Genomic DNA, 22,258 nt, shown 5'->3' with positions numbered 1-22,258 from the left:
GCAGAAGACCTAAATAGATATTTCTCCAAAGAAGATATACAGATTGCCAACAAATACATGAAAGAATGCTCAACATCATTAATCATTAGAGAAATGCAAATCAAAACTACAATGAGATATCATCTCACACCGGTCAGAATGGCCATCATCAAAAAATCTAGAAACAATAAATGCTGGAGAGGGTGTGGAGAAAAGGGAACACTCTTGCACTGCTGGTGGGAATGTAAGTTGATACAGCCACTATGGAGAACAGTATGGAGGTTCCTTAAAAAACTAAAAATAGTACTACCATACGACCCATCAATCCCACTACTGGGCATGTACCCTGAGAGAACCGTAATTCAAAAAGAGTCATGTACCAGAATGTTCACTGCAGCTCTATTTACAATAGCCAGGACATGGAAGCAACCTAAGTGTCCATCAACAGATGAATGGATAAAGAAGATGTGGCACATATATACAATGGAATATTACTCAGCCATTAAAAGAAATGAAACTGAGTTATTTGTAGTGAGGTGGATGGACCTGGAGTCTGTCATACAGGGTGAAGTAAGTCAAAAGGAGAAAAATAAATACCGTATGCTAACACATATATATGGAATCTAAGAAAGAAAAATATCATGAAGAGACTAGGGGTAGGATGGGAATAAAACACAGACCTATGAGAGCATGGACTTGAGGATATTGGGAGGGGGAAGGGTAAGCCGTGACGAAGTGAGAGAGTGGTATGGACATATATACACTACCAAACGTAGGGTGGATAGCTAGTGGGAAGCAGCCGCATGGCACAGGGAGATCAGCTAGGTGGTTTGTGACCACGTAGAGGGGTGGGATAGGGAGGGGGAGGGGGGGGGAGATGCAAGAGGGAAGAGATATAGGAACATATGTATATGTATAACTGCTTCACTTTGTTGTAGAGCAGAAACTAACACACCATTGTAAAGCAATTATACTCCAATAAAGATGTTAAAAAAATAAATAAATAAAAATAAATAAAAGTAACTTTCCTAGAAAACATTACAGCTAATATAGTATTCTTTTAACCATATAGTGGCCACAAAATAATTCTTCAATTAGCTAGCATTTTTATTATGTTTTGCAAAGGATAGCAGGCAACAGAGACATAGCAAAAAGAGTGTTGACTACTTGACAATTATGAAAAACAATAAATCTCTAATCTCTTTTTCCCCAATATCTAAATTCATAAAAATTTCAGATAAAAAGTAAATCGGTGTCTTTTCAACAAATGGTGCTGAGAGAACTGGATATCTACACAAAACAATGGAATTGAATCCTAACCTTACACTACACACAAAAATTAACTCAAAATGGATCAAAGACGTAAACTTAAAAGCTAAAACCTCAAAACCCTTAGAAGACATAGGGGAAGTCTTCATGACATTGGATTTGCAATGACTGCTTGGATATGACACAAAAGCACAGGCAACAAAAGAAAAACAGATAAATTGGACTTCATCAAATTAACTTACGTGCATCAAAGGACACTATCAGGAGAGTGAAAAGACAACATAGAGAAAGAGAGAAAAAATTTTCAAATCACATATCTTATAAGAGATTAATATCCAGAATACATAGAGAACTGCTACAATTCAATAACAACTTCAAACCCAATTAAAAAAACGAGCAAGGGATTTAAATAAACATTTCTCCAAAGACCTACAAATGGCCAATAAATATATGTAAAGATGTTCAACATCATCAGTCATTAAGCAAATGCAAATCAAAGCCACAATGAAATACAACATCACATCCACTAGGCAGGCTATTATCCAAAAAAATGGAAGATAACAATTTCCCCTCCTACGGCTTACTCCTTTACCTTCTTCAAGTCTTTGCTCAAATGTCATGTTCTCAATGACTCCTACTTTGATCATCCTATTTAAAACCACTTCCTTTATCAATTCACCTTATTGTACTCTATATTTTTTTCCCAAAAGCCCTTATACACTTCTAATATACTATATAATTTACTTACTTATCATGCTTATTGTTATCTGTCTCTCCCATCTATAATATAAGCTCTATGAGAACTAAAATAATTTGTTGTATTCACTAATATATTTTAAGTGCAAGAATAGTACCTATCACATGATGAATGCTTAACAAACATTTGCTGAATGAGTGAACTAATTTCTTGCCTAGAGACAGAAAGTAGCTTAAAATTTTGAAAACCAAATAATTCTTAAAATTAATCAGTTATTATCCTCTTCAACACCAAATATTATCTCACATTTGTTATCAACAAATAACCAAAGTACTATGGCTTAAAATATAGTGTCCCACTTTGCTGAACATTTCAATGGCATGAGGTCTTAAAATTTTATTCATATCTTAACATTCACAGTACATGTGCCAGTTATTTACTTATTGTCTCCTGACTCTCACATCACCCTTCAATACTCTGCTCTGTGATGCTGGGGCACTATATTTCCCAGGCTCCCTTGCCAGCTGGCTTCCTACTAGGCTCTGCCAAAGAGAGGGACTACTGGGAAACCATAAGGTGAGAGGAGGAGAGAAGAGACTTCCTTTTTCTAGCTCCTGACAGCATCCCTCCAGCAGCAAAATACACTTATGGCTGCACCGTTTTACATTCCCACCAGCAATGGCTTCTTTTAGCGCTCCCAATACCAGCTGCCTAACCCCCTCAAAGAAACCAACACCAGCTGGCCACACTCCTCTTAGTGATTAGAGGGTAAGCCATGCCATGTTTCCCTCAGTTGTCTGAGCACAAGCCACACAGCACACCCTCTCCCCAGAGGTCCAAGCCCCAGTCATAATCTTTTCCAAGTTCCTAAGTTCAAGTAACCCATGTTCTTGCATTTTGTTCCACCAACCTAATGGCTGGTAACTGCTCCTTACAGTTATATCTGGGTTGCCTCAGCTTCTTTTTGCTTTTCAAGCTTCCAATACCTGTGTAACAAGGATCCTCAATGAAATCCCATCCACTGTAACTATTTATCATGGTTTTTGTTCTCCTGACTAGATGTGACTATACTTGGTATAGTATAACACTTCAGGCAGAGCAGAAGATTGACAACAGAATAAATTTCTATTTTACCACTCAGAATTAAACATAATATAGTTCTTTTCATACTATCTTAACCAAAGAATGAGAAAATAGGCCTTTCAAATAGAACAAATAATAGACTGAGATCTAGAAGTACTATATTCATATCTGTATACTGTCATAGTCATAAATTTTCATCTCCAGCCCACTCCTCTCTCCTACCCATTACACATTTCCATTTGGATATCTAGCATGCATCTCAGATTTAACATGTCCAAAACTGAGTTTCTTATATTTCCTAAAACCTGTTCCTCCCAAAGCCTTTCCCACCCGTCTTAATGGCAACTCTATCCTTATAGCTTCTCGGGCTAGAATCCTGGAGTCATCCTTGACTCCTTTCTTTCTCTCATCCTCCATATCCAACATGTTAGAAAGTGCTGTTAGTTCTTCATTCAAACTATATTCAGAATACAACCACTTCTCACCATCTCCACTGCTACTCCAAGCCACCAATAACTCTCACCTGGATCACTGTAGCAGCCTTGTAAGTGGTCATTCTGCTCCCACTCTTTTGTATCCCTAAAATTTATTCCCAGCAACTACCTAAATGATCCTTTTAAAACATAAGACAAATCATGTTACTCCTCTGCTCAGAATGTTCCTGTGGCATCCCATCTCACACACAGTAAAAGCCAAAATCCTCACAATGATATACCAGTTTCCTATATGATGTGGTTCCTATTACTTCTCTGACTTCATCTCCTATTATTTCCCTTTCACTCATTTGTCTCCAGCCATTCTGGTTTCTTTCCAGTTGCTTTAACATCCAGGCACATTTCAACTTTAGAGTCTCTGCACTGGTCACTCCCTCTACCTGCAACAGTCTTTCCTAGGTATATGCATGGTTCCTTTGCTGTTATTTTAAGTCTGTGAGGAAAGATTTTCATCTCAATGAGACCTTCTCTGACCATCCTACTTAAACCTGGACACATTTCCACACTGGGCACTCCCTATTCCCCTTTCTTATTTTATTTTTCTCCATGGCATTTATCTTTTGACTTACTATATAATAATTTATTTTTTTTATTGCCTTTCTCCTTCCACTATAATGTAAGCTCTTTGAGGGCAGGAATTTCTGTTTTGTTCACTGATGTATCTTTAACGACCATATGGTGCCTGGTACATAGTAAGTACTCAGTAAACATTTGTTAAGTGAAACTCCAAACTCCAAAGCACCAAGGAATGAATAAATATAAAACACACATAGAAATACAGTGTGACATATATGTGCATATGTATATATGATCAATATTTACTATATTCTGAAGAATGAAACTGTATTATAAACTCTAATACTATAGTAAGTACTATGCCAAAATTACTTAGACTTTTCTATCAAAATCTCAAAATGCCATTTATAATCCTACCACATAATATATGGAGGCTCTCTAGCACAGAGTTTAACAGTCAACCTGCCTGGCTTACACTGTTCTTGCAATATCTACTAACTCTGTGACCCTAGGCAAGTTACTTGACCTCTGTGCCTTATTTTCTTCATTATAAAATAGTAATGGTAGTAATAATAAAACCTAGCTCATAGAAATTATGTAAAGGATTAAATTATATATTTAAAGCACTTAGCACAATGCCTGGCCCATAGACAATATTCAGTATATGTTCATTATTATTATTATTCTATAAGGCACCTAATATTTGTTGAAAGACAAGTAAATGCTCTGAAATTCAACATTAAATACTGCCTGAATTTATTTATATTGCAGGCTTACTGAAAGTGAGAATCATTTTATACTTCTTTTATGTCTACCATAGTACTTAACATAGTAATTCAATAAATAATTGGCTGACTTACTGATTAATTGGTGATACATACATTATTAAACCTACTAAAAATATAGGTTACAAAAGCCAGGTTAGTCAAAATGACCAAAATAAGTAACAATGGAGAAGAAACACAAGTTCTTCAGTTCTGACTCCTCATTTTATCACACTTATGTGTGATGTTAAAATATGCTAAAGCATACTAAAGACTTTTTAGCAAGTATACTAAAGACTTTTTTAAACTTGTACAGTAGAGAAACACAGATTTTTCTAGCAGAAAAGAAATAATGATATGTTAAGTAAACTTATTGTGGTAATCATTTCACACTAAACGTAAGCCAAAACATTACAATGTGCAGCTTAAACTTACACAGTGCTATATATCAGTTATATCTCATAAAGAAAGAATGACAAATTAATGGCATAGGAAGAAAAGGCAAAAAGAAAGGGAAAGTAGAGACAGATGGCAGGCTTTAAGTTGAGGAGCCAACCAATCAAGACTGTGTGAGTCATAAGAGAGAACAGAGCACTAACAAAGACTCAGGTTGACAGCTAAGAGTAGGACTTTGTTGGAAAGGCTACTTCTTCAAAAGGTCACACAAAGATAAGCCAAGTTGAGTGAGGGCAATAATAACTGATTCCAAAAGAAGTATGCAGTTAACCTCCGGTCACAAGAAGCTGAACATCTTTCACAGAAGGAGAACTGCAGAAAAATTAAAATAAAAGCAAAGTAATAGAAGAATGCAATTATTAACCATCTTTGAAATGATGGACAAAGCCGGTGTTTGCCATCACTGGCTGAACACCTGGCTGGAATAACTGGAATGGAAAGATCCTTAATTAAAATTTTAATTTAAGTTGTGATATATAAATTTTCTTTCATTTACTGTGAACACCTACCCATCATTTTTATGACATTTTATTATTTTTTTCTGATGCTATAAAATCCCACATTAGTTAATGTGAACTATGTTCAGAACTGGCAATGGTCATATGACACAACCATTTTTTAACTCTTCAAAAATGTAATGTCATAGTGTGTCGATTTATTTATCAAGAACAATGGGAGAAGAAAATGACATTGTGCAGAAAATTATTCACAGTAGCATGTTAGTCTGTGAATGTGCACATCTATGAACACCAGTGCACAAAAGAAATACAATTTCATCATTAAACTATAGTTGTGACACAAACTATTTGAGCTTTATGTCCCTAACATGTTTTCAGAATTCAGCTTTATGTCCCTAACATGTTTTCATAATTCAGACAACCACAAAGGACAGTTCACAATGTGCAGTTCTGCACTTCTACAAAATGTAGAGAAATAAATTCTCAACATTCGCCTAAAACAGAAACGTGTCAGTAGTCAGTCGAAGCATATGGGCTCTTCTTCAATTTCTGCACCACTGATTGAAGTCTCCTCCTTTAACACACTCCTCCTTTCATATTTTATTCTTTTCCCTTAGGTCTAACTTCCTTCTTTGAGTTACTTTTTCACTGCCAAATAAGCTTAGCCTCCTATTCTATTAGATAGTTCTTGTCATTTACAACATCTTCCCCTACTGCTCTGGAAACGGTGAATCTTGCGAGCAAATGGTGTGGCATCACGCCTGAGATTTTAATTGGTGGGTACAGTCATACCCAGGCATTACCCAAATTTTATTGCAAGAGTTTGTGATTTTATGGTTTACATGTGCTTAACTCTGTAGTCTTTAAGAAATTAAAGTATATAACAAATATGTTGAATAAACATATATATATATATATCATATACCCTGAGCATTATTAGATAATAACCATGAGAAAGAAAGAAAGAGAGAAAGGAAGAAAGAAAGAGACTGAATTACCTGTCATTGCTAATACAGCCTCTAAGCCCTTGGTATAGTTAATAAATACTGAAGATTATGCATTTTGACCCATCTTTAACTCAATACAATTACAGCTTCTATGCAGATATCATCTCACAATATTACACTGCACCATAATTACCTAAATCATAAAGCCAAATCTTTCTCTGAGCTCCCTATGCCTGCTATGGTCTGAATGTTTGTGTCTTCCCAAAAATTCATGTGTTGAAATCATAACCCCCAAAGGTGAAGGTATTAGTAGTGGGGCCACTGGGAAGTGATCAGGTCATGAGGGTAGAGCCCTCATGAATGTGATTAGTGCTCTTATAAAACAGATCCCAAAGAGCTCCTTAGTCCCTTCCTTCCACCATATAACAAGAAGCCTGTGAGCCAGAAGAGAGCCCTCACCTGACCATGCCAGCAACCTGATATCAGATTTCTAGCCTCCAGAACTGTGAGAAATAAATTTCTATCATTTATAAACTACCTATGGTTATTTTGTTATAGCAGCCCAATGGACTAAGACAATGCCTCTTCATCATTCAGAACATCCTGAACTGTATATGCACATGCCTGGGAACTACCTATTATAAAACATGTAAAGTCCTACAGAAAAGTCTACCCCCAAAATCAGAAAATCGGGAAACCCTATTCAGAATATTTTCATTGTCAGGAACTCCTTTTATTTTCAGTTCATTAGAATCTCTACTAATCATATTATACAGGCACTCTGAGGTATGCTATCACTAATTCACAGGTTGTAGCTTTTGTTTCCAACCCTTCTGTCTTCTTAGTGGTTATGCAGGTAAAATAATGACAATGTATTTCAAACTCACTCTAAAAATTAACTTTTCCAGCAATACAAATATCACATGTGGAATGCATTTTAAAATAGAAAAAAATGATAACTTAGTATTAATGTCTTTACCATTTTCTCCTTTTTTTGTTTTTTTAAAAATTTTATTGGAGTATAGTTGATTTATAATGTCATGTTAGTTTCAGGTGTACAGCAAAGTGCTTCAGTTATACATATACATATATTCATTCTTTTTCAGATTCTTTACCCATATAGGTTATTATAGAATACTGAGTAGAGTTCCCTGTGCTATACAGTAGGTCCTTGTTAGTTATCTATTTTATATATAGTAAGTGTGTGTATGTTAATTTCAAACTCCTAATTTATCCCTCCACCCATGTTTCCCCTTTGGTAACCATAGGTTTGCTTTCAAAATCTGTGCGTCTGTTTCTGTTTTGTAAAAAAGTTCCCTTGTATCATTTTTAAAAATTAGATTCCACATATGAGTGATGTCATATGATATTTGTCTTTGTCTGACTAACTTCACTTAGTATGATAATCTCTAGGTCCATCCATGTTGCTGCAAATGGCATTATTTCATTCTTTTTATGTCTGAGTAATATTCCATTGTATATATATTCCACATCTTCTTTACCCATTCCTCTGCTGATGGACGTTTAGGTTGCTTTTTATCATTTTCTCCTATCTAGCACTAGACTTACGTCCTAATCTCTGCTTAAACATGTGCTATAATATGACTCAAATATTTTAAATAATTAAAATTAAAAACAGGAGATGATTTATCCCCTGCAAAATCCAAGAAATAGTAAAGTAAAATTGCTTTTGAAGGCCAGAAAAATACTTAGAAAGCAATGACCCGATTCATTGTTATTTCCTTCATGTCCATTCCTTTCTCTTTTTCCCTCTCTCCCTCTCCTCTCCCTCCCTTCCTTTTCCCTCCTTCCCTCCCTGTCTCTCTCCTTTTCTACACTTTTCCCCTTTCTCTTTATTTCTGTAATTATTGAGGCTGTGCCACGTTGTATCACTGTTTTAAGAAAAGGAAACAACCAAGTCAAAAACCACAGAGTGAAAGTATGAAAGTTAAACTTAATGCTAACATTATGCCTATCAGCAATTTTTTAAATGGAACTTAAAGGGTTATCTAACCAAAAAATGACTACTGCCATTAGGGAAAAGATATGAGAAATAGTTACAGCTTCATCAACTTACATTTTTAAAAAATCTCAAAAGCTCACTATTTTCAACTAACACTTCTTAAACCCTTTTCAAACTTTACTAGTCCACACCAATTACTTTTCAGCCTACTCACTCAAACAGAAGTTATACACATTATAAAACAGAGTAATGACATTTTTTACTCATCAAACATAATCTCTCCAGATGAGATTAGATAGTTTGCATCACTGAACCAAAGACTGTTACAACTGAAAGGAAAGAGGTCTAGAAAGCTTAAACAACTTGCTCAAGCAAGTAACTAGTTGTTAATTAGTAGCAGAGAGAGTTCAGACTAGAATCCATTTCTCCAAACTCCAAAGCACCAAAGAAGATTGGGACTAGAATACAGACATCCAAACTTCAAAGCACTGAGCACTGTATACAAAAGACAAAGGAAATGGCTATGGTCCTGAAGAACTCACTAAAAACCTATAGTTGCATACTTCTCTGATGAATGATATATGATTATAGTAATGGAGGCAATTGCAGATCTAATACAAACAGTATATTCAGAAAACAATTTGGGGCTTCCCTGGTGGCACAGTGGTTGAGAGTCTGCCTGCCGATGCAGGGAACACGGGTTCATGCCCCGGTCCGGGAGGATCCCACATGCCGCGGAGCAGCTGGGCCCGTGAGTCATGGCCACTTGGCCTCTGGGCCCGTGAGCCATGGCCGCTGAGCCTGCACGTCCGGAGCCTGTGCTCCGCAACGGGAGAGGCCACAACAGTGAGAGGCCCGCGTACCGCCAAAAAAAAAAAAAAAAAAAAAAAAAAAAAGAAAACGATTTGGTTAATCTCAAGTCATTTATGTATAGTTCTGGAATACATAATGTGATTTTTTTTCCTCGTGGATCGATACCTTCTTAATTACATTGATTCAAGGTCAGTATTAAAATAAACTAGAAATCCCCCCAAAACTGGCAAGGGGTGACAGTAGAGACAAGAGTTGAAACAGAGAAAGAGAAACATGCTGGCTGTTAAGGGGAAGTCATCCCAGGATTAAAAAACTGTTGTACTTAATGTTCAAGACATAATCCATGCATGTTTGATAGAGTTAGCTATAATTATAAGCAGTCTTTCACCTACTTCCTCTATACCCCTGCCTTTAAATGGCTAAAACCTCTTTTCAAAAGATGGTTACTGGGAATATGGGAAAAGTTGAGGAAATTGGATTTTAAAATCACAGCATTCTTGCTAAGGGTAAGAGTTTCATATGTTCTCTATGAGGTTAAAGTGAAGACAATAAGGGAAGAATTCTTCGTGATCATCATTGAAGCCCGTGACTACATTCTATAGACCAAGCATAGAGCAACTTATATCTCCCCAGGCAACTGTTGAAAATGGAGAAAACAATGCACTACTGATGGAACATTTCAGACTCCAGAGCTGACTGACTGCTGTTATCTCTTTAACACCAACTAAACTTAACCCTGATGGAAAGAAGGGAAGGGAGGGGGGGAAAGGAGGAACCAGAGTGGGTGGGAGAGATGGAGAGAAGGTAGGAAAGAGAAAAGGAGAGAAAAAGAAAAATAAGCAAGTATTAAGGGGTATTATTCTTCAGAACACTAAAAACTTAATCTACAAAGAAACCTTTTATATATATAAAAAAGAGTGGTTACAGAGATATTCAAGTTATTGGCATTTGTTTCTAAGCAAAGAGGACTTCAACTTTTAAAATACAGTAGTAATAGCTATACCATCGTGATTGATTGAGCCTTACTCTCTTTTTGTGGTAATGTGTACTGCATCAAGAGAGATAAAGAGGAAGAATGAAAATAAATAAATAGATCAATAAAAACTAAAGGGGGCTTCCCTGGTGGCGCAGTGGTTAAGAATCCGCCTGCCAATGCAGGGGACACGGGTTTGATCCCTGGCCTGGGAAGATCCCACATGCCGTGGAGCAACTAAGCCCGTGCGCCATAACAACTGAGCCTGCGCTCTACAGCCCGCGAGACACAACTACTGAGACCGCGTGCCACACTACCGAAGCCCACGTGCCTAGAGCCCGTGCTCCACAGCAAGAGAAGCCATGACAATGAGAAGCCCATGCACCGCAACGAAAAATAGTCCCTGCTCGCCACAACTAGAGAAAGCCGTGCACAGCAACGAAGACCCAACACAGCCAAAAATAAAAACAAATAAATTAATTAATTAAAGAAAAAAAACCTAAAGGAACCAGGGTACTTAAAGCCCTTTAGTTATTAGCTTCTTTCCATCCAACTACTCAAAACTGTAATGTTAGTTTACTTTCTTGTTTAAATCTCAGTTCCCAGGTATGCAAGGACAAAATAAAATAAAACTGAACTTTTTCCTCCGACAAAAATTGTAACTTAAAGCCAGTTGGTCATAGGAGTGAGGCTGCCCATGCAAGGTAATGGTGAAAATACTCTGTCACTATTAAAAGAGCTAAAGCTGGATAAACACTCAAACTAAGTGAACAGGATTTCCTTTTATCAGAAGAGAGGGAGAAGTGATTTCACAGTATAAAGAAGAAATACAATTTGGAATACGGAAAAAAGCCACTTGAAGACATTATCTTAAAATAATATTTACTGTATTATTATTATTGCTATTATTACTATTATTACCATCATCTGGTTTCTTGCACATGTGACTCTGCCCAAGCATATGGATTTATATCTACGTTGGTTGGTTTATTATCCTATAGAATAGGAGACATGTATTTTACTCTAAATTCAACAAGTTTAATGTGCCTCTCCTTTACACTCAGAAAATATAAACAAGCACTTAAAAAGTAAAAATGTTTCTTTTACCATGAAATATTAATTTTAAGCTTATTAGAAATTGGTATTTCACCTTACAATGGGGAGACACATATGGAGCTGATCACAACAGTATGATTTCAAACTGCTGAGAGGAGTATGAATCAGTGCATCCTTTCTAGAAAGCAACTTGGCAGTATATCAAAATCATTAAAAATACTCTTTGAACTATATTTTAGATGTCTAGGAATTTATTCCACAGAAGCAATCATGGTGGTATTCAAAGATTTATATGTTAAATATGTTCACTGAAGTACTGCTTATGATGGAGAAAAATTAAAACTACCTAAGTTTCAGCAGTTAGTCTTAACATATTTAACATTTATTAAACAACTTGTGTTGACTGCCTACTATGTGCTAAGCACAGTGGAATAAAGTTAAAATGTATCCTTAAAGTAAAATATAATGTATCAGTTTAAAAATCATATGATCCCTGTTTTATAAATTTAGTGTACTTCTGTAAAAATCACAGAGTTTTTTTGGTGGGTGGGGGAAGAAATGATAAAATTACTCTCAACTTCATCTGGAAAAATAAATGCTTGAGAATAACAATGATAATCTGAAAAAGAAACATAATTCAATTAAAAAATATAAAATATCACTAATTAAAAGTGTGCCAAATGGACGGCCAGATTGACTATTAATAAAAGAAGTTAAAAATGGACCCAAGTATCTCTAAGAATTTAGTCTAGGATAACTGTAGTGTTTGAAAGACGGATTATATGACTAATATTGCTGGGAAAATTGGTTCTTTATATCTTAATAGCATATCATGCAACAAAATAAATTTCAGATGTATTAAAAAATTAAATGTAAAAAAAAGATGTTATAATAAAATACAAGTGAATATTTACATAATGTTAGTTGGAAAAGACATTCCTAAAAATGACACCAAAGGCAGAAACTCAAAAGGAAAAAAATAAAAGTTTAGATTTGATGAGAGAGAATTGATTTTCTAAAAACTGTAAGTGAAAGACAAAATAACAAAGTTGGAAAAGAATCTGCATCATATAAGATAAAGGATTAAAATTTTCAGCATATAAAGACCTTTTACAAATGAATAAGTATTAACTGCCGATTATAATAATGTGCATTACTTTGTGCTGGACTATTCTAAATATTTTATATATGTTCATTCATTCGATCCTTACAACAGCCCTATGACACACAGAAAACTTTTACAGATAAGGAAACTGAGGCACCAAGAGATTAAGTAAACATCCAAGGTTACAGAGTTGGTAAGTAGTGATGGTAGAGCCAAGATTCAAATACTGTCAACAACAGTCTGACTCTAAAATTGAAGCTACTTCTCAAAGGATATGAGTAAGAAATTTATTTTTAAAAAAGAAAAGAAAGAAATGAAATGCAAATGAGCAATAAACAAATGAAGAAATATTTCATTTCACAACTAACCAAAGAAATACAATTATACTAAAAATAAGCTGCCATTTTCTACCTGTCATATTAGCAATGGTTGAAAATAATGACAGTAATATTGTAAGCAAGGATGTGGCAAGATGAGTACTCTCGTACACTGCTAGTAAAAGTAAACTGGTTCAACTGTTCTACAGGGCATTTTGGCAATATGTATCAAATGCCTTTAAAAAGTGACTAACCGACAATTCATTTCTAAAAATTTGAACTAAAGAAATCATCAGAGATGTGTGCAAAGATTGAGCTACAAAAGAGTTTATTGAAATGTTGTTAATAATAGTAAAAAATTTTTAAATAACTATAGATGATCAGTTAAACTATGGAATGTCCACAAATAGAATAGTATGCAACCATTAAAAATAGTGAGGTAAAATAATAGTGGTTCATAGGAAAATATAAACGATATGATATATATTGTTAAATAAAAAAGCAGAATATAAAGCATTTGTTACCATATGATTCCATTTTTGTTTAAAAAGGAGATATAGATATAAACATTAGCGAGAGAAACATAAAATTTTAATACTGGATGTATATAACCTTGATATTATAATTATTATATCTGGACAAGGAAATGCATTTTTTTCTTCTTTTTATTTTTATATGTGTTTCCTAAATTTCTTATATGCAGTAACTGTTACTTTTGTACTAAATAACAGTTCATTTTAAAAAGAAAAGGTATGCAGGAGTATATTTAATGACATGGGGAAAATCATCATGGTATGTTAACTTTTAAAAAGTGGCTTGCAAAACAGCATGTGCAATAAGATACCGTTTTTCTTTTAAAAAATACGTGTATCTAAGTAGAAGAACTTGAAGGATATAATCAGTATAAGCATTTTTGAGGTATCTCTAGGTGTCATTATGGAAGTTTTTTTTAGTTTCTTTTTTACATTTTCCAAATTTTCTCCAATAACCACGGTTTGTTTTTTAATCAGAAAAAAAAAGCAATGAAAAAGACTATATTTTACCCTTTTCTCCAAATCCATTCTAATTGTTAAACAAGCCTATAATTTATGGAAAAGCAAAAAATAACATATGCCTTCTTATTGTCAAAACAGACACAAAAAGATGTGATAGTTTCTCTTCAAAAAGAAAATCTCATAAATGTATTAGTATATTCTATCCAATTAGAAATTGTATTTAAAATGATGTAACTCTAAAAGTACTATATCAAGCTGCAAATGAGCCCTACAAAGCAATGAGGTAAATCTCCTTGATACGTGTCCATCTATTGATAGACAGGTAAGATATAGTAAATTAAAGTAACTGCACATGGTTAAACGTTTGATTTAAAACAAACTAAACGTTGACACTGGTCATCAATATGGCATAACAAAAAAATTGAATAGGTATCAATTATTTGGCAGTGTAGCATTACCAACAGTCCTGATCTGGATTCCTAAATATGTGATCTTGAGCAAATCAACTAATCTCATCAAGTTTTAGATTCCTCCGCTTTAAACTTACAGTGAAAAATTAGACTCTTTGGCTTTAAAATCACAGTAAAAATGGATAGAAATATAAAGAATTTTCATATAACTAAGCTAATATAAAACCTGGAGTATCTCCAAAATTAGTATCTACTTAATTAAATATAGCTGAAGATGGTAAAAACATGAGCCAAAAAGAGAATTTCCAAAAAAAAAAAAAAGAAAAGAAAAGAAAGAAAGAAGATAAAGAGGAAAAAGCAGACACCCTTGAAGAACTTCTTTCACAGGGAATCAAGACTCAGAAAAACTTACTAGCTTTTTCCCATTTTCAGAAGGCCAGAAGAACTGGGGACCAAATTTCTGAATTTTGGCCACAAGCTCCAAGTCTAATCACCCAGTAGCACTCCTCCACATGGAGAAGCTGATATAGCATCAACAAATTCTTTATCAAAATCAACACTTTGTAACATTGAGAAAATTAAAAGTGTTGTAATCTATAAATGGCCCAGCCTGTTCTGTTGAAACTTTATCCCAGTTGGACACTATATTTAAAAGTATGTTCAAAAAAAGTTTCTCTTTACCTCTGCTACAATTTTATTAAGTCATATATATTTTCTTCCATTTCTTAGAAAGTTTGCTTGTTCCTGTAATTTTGCATATGATATTTATATACATTCTTCATGGAAATATGCATAATATAGTCAGTTTCATTTTTCTTGCTAAGGGAGAAAACATGCTTGAAATCTTTTATTTTTCAATACAAAACTCTAGTCCCTTATGTCAACTTTCACTGACTTTCCATCTCCTTAAAATTTCACTTTCCTCCCCATTTCCTCCTCCAGTCCAAATACATACACACACACACACACACACACAAACAAACACACACAGAGGCATACACAGGCAGAATGCTAGACTTTAAAAAATAAACATTCAAACATAAAGTCACCTGAGGCTGACAAAGTTGTAAGCTCTTTCAAAAAAAAAAAGAAAGTTCGTTAAAGTAATAAAAGAAAGCATTAGACATTCTAATCAAAATCTGGTAATTTTTTTTCTCTGAGTCAATGTTATTATCCAAGATAATAAACCACCATTACAATAAGCCAGTTCTCACAGTTAATCATTATAAAAGAAAAGCAAAAGCCTTAAAAAGCAAAAGTCTTTACCTATCAAAATATTTTTTACTTATTACAGGTTTTTGGATATCTCAATATTGCTTCTCTCCCAACCATCATCAAACCATCCAATAAACACCTTTGTCAAACACACTGTCTCTTCAGCTCGTAAATAACAACATACCTGGCACCTGTATACATAAAGAGCAACCTAAATATTTAATCAAATACCTCAACTTCAGAAATTAGCTTCTCCCCTTTATCCTTTGGTGGCCACAGTATCTTCATTGGAAGCCTCTATTGCTGTCATTATTTCTAATTTGAAATCATCCTCTACCTCCACACCCTTCCACGAAGGAAACATAGTTTTTATCTTTGTCTTGCACATGTACACCATAGTGGGGGGGGGGTAGAGTAAATTGCCATTTGCAACTTTCTTTCAAAAATAAAATAGCAAATAAACAAGGAGTCTTTTCCATTATAGGATACCAATGCATATTCAACACTCAAGTCAGCTGCTGGACTCCACTGTTAAGCTAACTGCCTAATGTATCATATTTTCAAATGACAGAAAAAAAATCTCACAACCTGGGAAGAAATTATATGAAGGTAAAGAGACACTATATTTGATACCTCACATGAAGCTTGTGTCCATTCCAAATAAACTACTGTAACTTTGGATGTTTCTGTGCTTAAGTCTATGAAATAATTTAAAATGAAGTTACAAAGTTCACTGTGAAGTCATTGTCAACTTCAGGGTAGATCTTAAGGAAGGAGAGAGCGAATAATGGAAGACACTACTTAGGTTATTTCTGAAGTGAAAAATATAGTGTTTTCATAGGCAAAGACTTAAGATTGTTGGTTTTTACAGAACTCAGAGATTTGAAAAATAGTTCAAATTAAAATAATAATAGTAACACTTGTAAAGCACTCATTGTACAAGCATTATTGTAGTTATTTTACATATATTAACTTATTTAGTCCACAAAACAAACAACACATATTGGAGTAGGTATTAGTATGTAGATATTATTATCACTATCCCCATTTTACATATGAGAAAGTAGGCACATATAAATTAACTTGTCCAAGATTACGCTAGTAATGGTCAAGTCAGGATTTTAATCTAGGCAGACAAACTTTAAAGGCCAAGTTCTTAACCACCACTTAACCTCTGAACTACCATAGAATAATCAAATGAGGCTTTTTCCTTGGAATTACTCCTTCATTTCATGTATAATTAGAAATATACATTGAGATTAAAACCCGTTTCCCCAAGAAGGATAGCTATGGACAATCAATACGATGGTGTTTTGGTTAATTACTGTATTAACTTCTATGTAAATCCATAAATCAGTACCTTTTGATATAGGAAATTTAGCAGAGAATACACTCATGATTCTATGAATTATGAATGACAGGCTTATTTAACAACAATAAGAATTGCTCCTTCCTTGGTAAATTTTTTAAACTTCATTCTTTTAGGATTAATTTGCCCTGAATATTGAGTTCCTTAGACACCCACGTTTCTCCATAGATCATTTATACAGCAACATCCTTATAACAGAGCAATGAGGAGAATTAGAAAGGAAGCGAAAGCCAAAACAGATGTCAAAGTAATACACTAAAGCTCATTTACTTTTCTTAAAGAAGAATTCTGGAGCTCAGAATCTATTTACTTTTACTTCAGATAAAATTATAGTGCTTTTAATTATTTGAGGGGCACTCCTGGGTTCAAACCCTGATTCTACTACTTACTAGTATTATGATCTTGGGCAAGTTATTCAGCTTCTCTGAATCTAGGTATTTCTCTCTGTAAAACAGTCCACCTCACTGGAGTGTTGCAGAAATAAACCCAATTAACATAGTATATGTAAAGTTCTTAGCACAGTGCCTCGAATATAGTAAGCGCTCATAAATGGTTCTCTGTTGTCTAAGAAAATTGAACTAACAATAATCCAGGGACTCACTGTGTATTAACATAGTGAGTTAACATGTTATGTAAAGTTCTTAGCACAGTGCCTCGCATATAATAAGTGCTCATAAATGGTTCTCTGTTGTCTAAGAAAATTGAACTAACAATAATCCAGGGACTCACTGTGAAAATTAAATACCATAGTTTATGTGAAAGCACCTGTATTAGTGCTGTACAACAGAAAGGAACTTTATAAAATGCTAGTTTTCCCCCTCTTCTTATCTAATTTAACAGCCCGCAGCCGCATAGAAATAGCAGTTCATAGGAGTATGGAAGAAGGATTAAAATTACTAGAGGCAAAAACACTAATTACCAAGAAATGACATTTTACAGTCTGGAAACAAAGGCAAAGACAGAAAAACCAAAATGCAGACACCAGAACTCAAAAAGCACAGCAGTTTGGGGCCCCGCTCAACATAGAGATAAGTAGCCTTAATAGACAATTCAACTCAAGAAGCAGTTCAGGAATCACAAGTGCATCATGATGACTCTGAGCCACAAAGGCAAGCTGCTAGGTATTAAATTTTTAAATTATAATTTAAAACTGGATATGCTATAAGCTTAACTATATATATATTACCCAAAAATTTTAACAGGGGTTATCTCTGGTAATGGAATTATGGGTGATTTTAAATATCCCCTTCTTCATTTTTTAAAAAATATTTCTAAACAACAAAGTATTTAGGAAATCAGAATGTATAGGTAACTTATAAAAATAATGTTGGTGCTTAAAGAGGCAGTCTTTAGAAATTTAAGAAACACATGAATGTGTATTAGAGGGATTAACTCATTCTGTGTTGAGTTCCTTGTTCAAATAGCCAAATTGATCCTTGAACAATAAAGGTATAACAAAAATGTAATTATTATGAAAAAATTGATTACATGTTGCACAATAAATTAACTTGAAAAAGCAAAAACTGCTAGAAGTAGATTCATCTTAGAGGTTCCATTTTAAATAGCAGTCAGTATCAACACAAAGCTTATAACAGGAACCACATACGATTACCTCTATCTTTGCTTGCAACAATTCTGACACACCCTCATTTTTAGGGTAAAAAATGTCTAAAAAACTCTAGGGAAACAGCAAAATAAACTGATAAAATGGACAAAATTTCAAGCAGCATAGTCATAAGTGAAATGCACTTTACCTTCTAAAATAAAAGTTAGAATGCTTCAAGCAATTTAGCTATTACTGAGCAATCACTGACTCTGCACAGTTGAAAAAGAAAGAAAAGGTGGCAGCATAGAAAGAAAATTAACATATCAGAAATGAACCTACAGCAATTTTTTTTCTTTCTGATCTAGGATGTGTATCTCTCTTTGGAACTGTCCCACTGAATGCCATGTAGAATTAGCAAACATGCCAGACAGCAGCACATACAGCAGATCCTAGAGGACTTTTTCATTTAGAAAAAAGTGCTTCTTCCCAGAAATATAAATCAGTTTCCTGTTTCTTCACTAACTAGAGCTTCAATTTTAAAAGAGAGAAAGGCAGAAGAATAAACAGGCACAAAGTACTGGGACACTAACTCTCAATTACTTTCAATATTGTTTATTATTATCAGTAGTATTAATAGTACAGTGCTAGTACAGATTTGAGATGGACTAAATGAAACACAGTCACACAGTTAATCTGTGGCATAGTCAGAATTAGAATTTAGATTTTGTGCTTCCCAATTGCAATTAATATTCAATTCCCCTTTTGCATAATTTCCTGTAATACTTGCTATCTCCAGATCTATTATAATTGGCTCTTTAGCTGATAGAGCTGTGACGATTTCGTTTCTTTTCTTGGACTCCAATTGTCAGTGGCCTAAAGGCAATGGACACCATTAATAACAGAGACGTTTATATTTTGTAATAAAATGAGGGTAAGTCTAAATCATGCCTGTAAATTGTTTTGTTAAGGGCATTTTATCTTTGGAAAACAAACAAAAATGTTCTTTAGGTGTGTTTTTACTCTCAGTAGTGTCATTGATTTCACGTCTTCTTTCCATCACTTAAATGTACAAATAAATATTAACTATTTCCATCACTGTTTACTTTCAATAAACAAGTAAAGAAAAATAAAACAAATATCTTTCCTTTATGTTTGGGAGCCTATTTTAATTCATTTTTAAATTGGATACAGCCAAGTCTTAGAAATGCAAACTCCTATAATCACAAGAGATACCGAGTTTTTCCTGGTGCTTAAAGGAAAGGGCATAATACATAAGTTTCTGGTTCTGATTCATTTTCTGCTCTTTTGAATTAATTAATGTGTGGAAATCCTAGGCAACTGCTATATCATTTGTGACTGAACTGAGTCCAAAGGAAAAAAACATGTAAAACATTATTTAATTAAATTTTTCAATTTTTTCTCTCCCACTTCCTACTAGCTAATAGTCATTCAAACTAAAAGGACAGTTTCACCTTTGTTGCTATCAAGTTAATTGCCTCAGGCCACTTTAGTACCTACAGAGATCTGTGGTTGCTGGAGCCATATTGTTCTGTGGGGTCAAACCCTTGAGTATGGCTCTCAAGCTCCTGGACTTATTTCAAAGCTGTCTTTGGCAAATTCAAAAACTCACAGGAATACTCTGCTTGTATTGGCATACATATGGCTCTTGAGGAATGCTAGCAGAGTTTTTTTTTTCCTCCTACATGTGGTTCTGCATTTAGCTTGGGGAATGGGAGAATATTGAGAGTTGGACGAGAAATCCATACTACCTTAATAATTGTATTGCAATGCAGGAAAAGCAAAACAAAGAAAAGCTTACTTTTCTAAGTTGAGGACACCACATTGGGAAATCTTTTTTTTTGCTACCTGAATTGTGGTACTAAAACATAAAATCTGATCATGTCAATATCCTGCTTAAAAACCTTTGTTACTTCCTCACAACCTACAGATTGTATCAGATTCCAAACCATCTTTCTAATCTTATCCACACACACACACACACACACACACACACACACACACACACACACAGCAACTTAGACCTTCTCTATTCTCTGTTGATTGTTCTTAGTCATCTTTACCTGATTTCTGTTTCTAGAGCTTGCAAGCTTCTTCCCAATTTATGGCCTTCCAAAAACTCTGTTCCCTCTTACGTCACCTCTTCACCAAATTATCTCTTACTCATCTCATCTTTTACACCTCAGCTTTAAGATCACTAATGCAGAGTCACCATCCTTGATCCCAAGCCCAGGTTATGTCTCCCTTTCCCTTCACAGTATTTATTACCTTATAATTAAATATTTATTTAATGTCTTCCTCTTTTTTGGACTGTAAACTCTTCAAGAAAAGGGACAACATACATTTTACTTCACTGCTGTATTCCTAGCTCATACATACTTGACATTCATTGGATATAGAAGATACACTTATTATCCAAAATTCATTATGTGAGTCTCCAAAATTACACAGGACGTGAAAGGCATCAAAATGTAAAAATATTCACTAAAGAACTTAACATTTTTAAAATTAGTCTTCACTCAAACATCTCTCACAGATTAATTTCACTGTATCTCACCCATTTAGATAAATTTCTTTGTATCTTTGATAATCACTGCCCAGTGACCTCCAACTTGTCTGCATATTGTAGTGTCATGGAGCCTTCAAAAAATATTGATGCCTGGGTCCCATTCCCAAAGACTGATTTAATTGATTGAAGTGCAGGCTTTTAAAAATTGCCAGATAATTTTTTTCAGTCAAGACTGAGACTCAAGCTAAGCTGACTGTTGGATATTGCATTGTAGAATACTGTAAATAGTATTCAAAATAAAAATGTAAAATGAATTCAAAGTGAAATTGCAAATCCTGTAAAAGAAGAAGGAACTCCTGAGAAATATAGTGTTGAAGACCAGCTCAAATTATTCACAAATCAAGAATTTGCAGTTAGCCAAGATAGAACCTGAAGAAACAAAAACTGGCAAGAATAATGGTTGACATGGTAGATTATTCAAAAGAGAATGATTTAAATATAAAAAGATTAGGCAAAGTCCTTAGAAAATGTTCTCTGCAAAAATGGTACCACAATGTCAAAAGTGATTGTGCTATCATAATATTTGACCTGAAAAGTTATTCTTAAAAAACAGAAAGAGGACAGCTCATCCAAAATGAAAATAAATAAGGAAACACAGCTTTACATGATACATTAAACAAGAAGGACTTAATTGATATTTATAGGACATTCCATCCAAAAACAACAGAATACACTTTCTTCTCAAGTGCTCATGGAACATTCTCCAGGATAGATCATATCTTGGGTCACAAAAGAAGCCTTGGTAAATTTAAGAAAATTGAAATCGTATCAAGTATCATTTCCAACCACAACGCTATGACTCCAGATATCAATTACAGGAAAAAATCTGTAAAAAATACAAACACATGGAGGCTAAACAATACACTACTTAATAACCAAGAGATCACTGAAGAAAGCAAAGAGGAAATGAAAAAATACCTAGAAACAAATGACAATGAAAACACCACGACCCAAAACCTATGGGATGCAGCAAAAGCAGTTCTAAGAGGGAAGTTTATAGCAATACAATGCTACCTTAAGGAACAAGAAACATCTGAAATAAACAACCTAATCTTAACACCTAAAGCAATTAGTGAAAGAAGAACAAAAAACACACAAAGTTGGCAGAAGGAAAGAAATTATAAAGATCAGATCAGAAATGAAGGAAATGATAGCAAAGATCAATAAAACTAAAAGCTGGTTCTTTGAGAAGATAAACAAAATTGATAAACCATTAGCCAGACTCATCAAGAAAAAAAGGGAGAAG

The 22,258-nt window shown here is 34.3% G+C and overlaps 1 protein-coding gene across 8 annotated transcripts in view; it reads right to left on the bottom strand.

Annotated features, from left to right (window-relative positions):
* LOC114487977 (transcription factor SOX-6-like) overlaps positions 1-22,258 on the bottom strand; it is a 317,754-nt gene that overhangs the window by 111,456 nt on the left and 184,040 nt on the right. The window contains exon 1 of one of the 8 annotated variants that reach the window (XM_055091355.1): positions 1,491-1,507. The exons of the other annotated variants lie outside the window; for them this stretch is intronic. The gene's annotated coding sequence lies outside the window, so the exon portion shown is untranslated. Of the gene's footprint in view, positions 1-1,490; positions 1,508-22,258 lie in introns of those variants that run through there. 8 annotated transcript variants of the gene reach the window in all.

Source organism: Physeter macrocephalus, chromosome 16 (genome assembly GCF_002837175.3).
Source record: "Physeter macrocephalus isolate SW-GA chromosome 16, ASM283717v5, whole genome shotgun sequence".
Taxonomy (NCBI): domain Eukaryota; kingdom Metazoa; phylum Chordata; class Mammalia; order Artiodactyla; family Physeteridae; genus Physeter; species Physeter macrocephalus.
The sequence above is the reverse complement of the archived record's forward strand: the minus strand, read 5'-3'. Positions and strand labels throughout refer to the sequence as shown.